Below are 4892 nucleotides of genomic sequence, written 5' to 3'. Positions count from 1 at the left end.
TATAAAGCTTATAGACACATCCTGGCCCCACAATCTCTCAAGACATGTTGACGGCACATATTTCGGTAATACCCAAGCCCCAAAAAAATTTAACAGACCCCAGTAGTTACAGGCCGATATCCCTTCTAAATACGGATATAAAGATCCTAGGTAAAATCTTGGCGAAAAGAATTAATGTTGTATTGCAGTCCTTAATACACACTGATCAGGTGGGTTTTGTCCCCGGGCGGGAGGCTAGGGACAACACTATTAGAGCCTTAACACTTATTTTCTATGCCAAACATCATAAAATTCCAGCTGCCCTCTTGGCGATCGACGCCTAGAAGGCATTTGATCATATTAGCTGGGGGTTCTTACGAGAGAAGTTAAAAGCGCTAGGTTTTGGCCCACACATGACCGCACGCATACTTTGCCTCTACACAAACCCCTCTGCAACAGTTAAGGCGAACGGAATGTTGTCAGGGTCTTTTCTGATCCAGAATGGCATGCGCCAGGGATGCCCTCTATCCCCCATTCTTTTCATTCTAACCATGGAAGTTTTTGCGGCGCATATTCGACGTAACCAGGAGATACAGGGCATAAAAATAGGTCCACATGACTTTAAAATTGCGTTATATGCGGATGATGTGCTCTTCACAATCACCAACCCACTCCATACTGTACCTACAATCTTAAACAAAATCAACACTTTTGGCCGGTTCTCAGATTTCTCGGTAAACACCCAAAAGTCGGAGATCCTAAATGTCTCCATGACCCAAGCTGACTTCCTTACTGTATCTGCTGCATGTCCAATGATTTCTCGAAATACAACTATAAAATACTTAGGGGTACACATATCCCCTAGTCATTCGCAACTATTCAAAGAGAACTACTCCAAACTCCTAACAAAGACACAACAGGACCTCCGTACTTGGGCCCTAAAGCCAATATCTTGGTGGGCACGCACACAATGCATCAAAATGACCACATTACCTAGAGTATTGTACTTGTTTCAGACAGTTCCTATACCTCTCCCCAAATGGTACTTAGCTCAACTTTAAAGATATATCAATGCTTTTATATGGGGGAAAAGTAAACCTAGGATTAACAAAACAAATATGTACAGAGCAACAATACACAGGGGGCTGGGATTGCCGGACCTAAGAACATATTACAACGCAGTAACTCTACAGAGAATTTTGGACTGGCATAGGGCAGGTGATACAAAGTCATGGGTGTCCCTAGATTCACATATTCTCAGAGTCCCATCTGTGGGAGCGCTGTGTTGGGTGCCGAAATCCCTACGTCCTCCTCAATGCAGTGATTTAGTGATACATAAGCATGTTTTTGACTCATGGGATAATATCAAACTCCAGCAAACCCGCATTACCGGAGCTCGCTCACCCCTTTTCCCCATCCCCCTGAATGCTGAGTTGATAGGGGGCCTAGATAGAGGACAACAGAGGCTAACTGAATGGGGATACACTATTCCGCTAAAGGAATTCACACATAATGGGAAATTAGCAGGGAGAGAAAGTCTGACTACAGTGGCGGTTGGGAGATATTCCAATTGGCTAAAATATTCCCAATTAAAACATTTCATACACACTTCCCCACACCAGAAAGACTATCTCAGGGAGCTAATCCCCTTTGAAAACCTTTGCACAAGCAAAACTCTCCTGCAGCATGCTCTGTCTTCAGCAAGAAAACTTCTTCAAACAGAACACACACAAACATTCCCCTCATATACAACTAAATGGCATGAGGAGTTAGGATATACCCTGAGTGGAGAAGAATGGTTTAAGATCTTCCAAAACACAAAAAGGTCCTCAGGTTCTCCCCAGATGCTGGAGTTTAATTTTAAAGTTTTGATGCGGTGGTATCTGACTCCCTCTTGCATCCACTCTATTTATCCAGAGGCAGGCAGCAACTGTTGGAGAGGCTGCCCTGCCAGGGGCCAGTATTTACACATGTGTAAATACTGCGCTATGGCGCAAGATAGAAACTTTTTACCGACAGATATGTCTGCAACATAGAGGTCCTTTCCCTTTTTCCCTTTTCTTCTATCTTTACGTGCATTTTTTCTTCTTCTTCTCTTTCCTCCTGTCAGGATAATGGCATACTTATTCTCTGCACTGTCCCTTTAAAGCATCCTGCTCCCATTAACATCAGCCTATTTAAGGCCCCTCCCAGCATTTTCACATTGCTTAGTATTGAAGTTTGTCTTAAACCTTAACCTGAGCCTGCTCTCTGTGAGATTTATCATACTACTTCTGTTTGTTGGATTCCTCTACTCCACCTAACTGGATTTCTGTTGTCATCCTCTCCTTCCTGCCTGCTTCTCCCTCAGAAGATTCAGCTATTTCAAAAGCCTCATTCCTACCTTTACCTCTAACTCAGTTTCCCCTGCAGCTCACCAGCCTTGGGATTCACCTTTCACAGAGCTCCGCTTCCTCATGCTGTGACGTCATCAGCCAGCTGCTACTGAGCTTCCCTGCTCCCTCTGGCAAGTCGCCATTACAACCCGGTGTTTGCAACTATCATTATAACAGTTCTGTTAGCGGTAAGCCAGTCTCTGAATTTTTACTTTGCTGCTATACTCTAAGATTAGTATCTCAGTTGCTGCTGTTATTTTCTGTGACTTTTAGTTCATTCCCTCATTTCCTGCTGTTTTACCGTAACTCTGTACACAATAGCAATTGCTTATTTTTTCTATGATCATAGTACCATTTTTTCCTTGCTTACTTATTTTTTACCTTTATTAATGTTAAAATCTCAGGTTTATCTGAGCATACCCCTGCTGCATTTACTATTTCACATTGACTACCCAGACACATGTGGCAGCCATAGGGAATATGCTCAATTACTGCCTGTATACTAAAACTTTGCAATAAGGAATAAGGTTTTACATAGCTGCCTAATTCCTAAATTTTGTTTTACCTTTTCACTCTGTTGCAAACAACCATACAATTTTTATTGTTTTTTCATTCCAGCAGTTGTGGTCCAAATAACTAAGCTGCACACATTTTTTCTTTCTTAGTTGTGCCTGACATAATACTAAGCCCAAACTATGGACCCAGCTGGAATGAACGCACATGTGCAAAATATCATACAGAGGGTTGATTTATTAACTGAAGCTGTTAATACTTTGAAAACAGAAAATGATACTTTAAAAGCTTATATCAGGGATGTGGTTGATAAGAGGGTACCTATATTAGAACCACAGGTTAGTACACCAGAAAAATTTAGTGGTGAGAGATCTGAGTATAGAGATTTCAAGAATGCTTGTTTGCTTATGTTCTCCCTTAAACCTCATACCTATCCCACTGATAGAGCAAGGGTGCTCACAGTTATATCCTATTTGAGAGGTGAGCCCCGCACATGGGCCAACACTTACTTTGAGAATAACGATGATATACTTAATTCATTGGAAAGTTTTTTTTCTGCTATGGGTCAGCTATATGAGGATCCATATAAACAGCTTACTGCTGAAACTGCAATGCGAGGCTTGAAACAAAAGAAAAGAGTAGTTGAGGATTACATTGCCGAATTTAAAAAATGGGCGAAAGACACTCAATGGAATGACCTTTCACTGAGAAATCAGTTTAGATTAGGCCTTTCAGAAGGAATTAAGGATGAGTTGTCTAGTTCTGAACTACCACATACTCTTGAGGCTTTAATGTCACTTAGCATAACTATAGACAGAAGACTGAGAGAGAGACAGCAGGAGAGATCATTTCATGAATATCCTGCAAAGAAACAAAATACACCCAGCCCCAGCAAATCAACTGCTGAACCTATGGATATAGGTTTTATAAAGGGACCATTAACCCCTGAGGAGAAGATCAGACGAAGGGCTAATAACCTCTGCTTATACTGTGCTTCAGACAAACACACTGTCAGGGACTGTCCTTCCCTCCTGAAACAAAACAAGGGTAAGATGTATAAAGAACCTTTTTGTTGTACCACTCAGGATCATGCTCTCCCTTACCTAAATTTATCTCTTCTTTTACAGTGGGAGTCACATCGAATCAACGCTCCCGCGATTATTGACTCAGGAGCTACAGCCTCCTACATAGATACTGTATTCACTAAATTCAATAAAATTCCACTTGTGCAAAAAAGGTCTCCTGTGTTATTACGTGGAATAGATGGTAATCCAATCACATCAGGTCCAGTTAAATATCAAACAATACCCTTACTTGTTGTTACCCCAGACCACCATAGGGAGTATATGTCATTTGATGTAATATCATCCCCTATTTCACCCATAGTTCTCGGTATAAACTGGCTCCGAATTCATAATACTGAAGTAAATTGGTCTACCTCAACAGTCACATTTAATTCTACATTCTGTTCTACTACTTATTTCCCAGCTACTATTTTACAAACCACTGAATCCAATGAGACAATTCAAATTCCTGAGGTTTATAAGGATTATGCAGATGTATTCAGAAAAACCCAGTGCGACAATCTTCCTCCTCACAGGAAGTATGATTGTCCTATTGAGATCATACCTGGCTCTGAGATCCCCACGGGTCATATTTACCCACTCTCAAACCCTGAGTTAACACACCTTAAATCTTACTTAGATGAAAATCTAAGGAAAGGTTTCATCCGTCCCTCCACCTCTCCAGCTAGTGCTGGGATTTTTTTTGTTAAAAATAAGGATGGCTCATTGAGGCCAATCGTAGACTACAGACAACTAAATAAAATTACAGTAAAAAACAGATATCCTTTACCCCTCATCCCGGAGTTAATTGAAAGGTTGGAGGGAGCAAAATTTTTCACAAAATTGGACTTAAGAGGAGCCTATAATCTCATTCGAATTAGATCTGGAGATGAGTGGCTCACGGCGTTTCGAACAAGATACGGATTGTTCGAATACGTCGTGATGCCTTTTGGGCTCTGCA

The 4892-nt window shown here is 41.3% G+C and overlaps 1 long non-coding RNA gene across 1 annotated transcript; it reads left to right on the top strand.

Moving 5' to 3' along the window:
- Positions 1-3834: 3834 nt before the first annotated feature.
- LOC128652080 (uncharacterized) lies at positions 3835-4103 on the top strand. Its single transcript, XR_008401259.1, has 2 exons — positions 3835-3914; positions 3995-4103. It is a non-coding gene; the product is annotated as an uncharacterized LOC128652080 (long non-coding RNA).
- The last annotated feature ends 789 nt before the right edge of the window (positions 4104-4892 follow it).

Source organism: Bombina bombina, chromosome 3 (assembly GCF_027579735.1).
Source record: "Bombina bombina isolate aBomBom1 chromosome 3, aBomBom1.pri, whole genome shotgun sequence".
Classification (NCBI taxonomy): domain Eukaryota; kingdom Metazoa; phylum Chordata; class Amphibia; order Anura; family Bombinatoridae; genus Bombina; species Bombina bombina.
The sequence above is the reverse complement of the archived record's forward strand: the minus strand, read 5'-3'. Positions and strand labels throughout refer to the sequence as shown.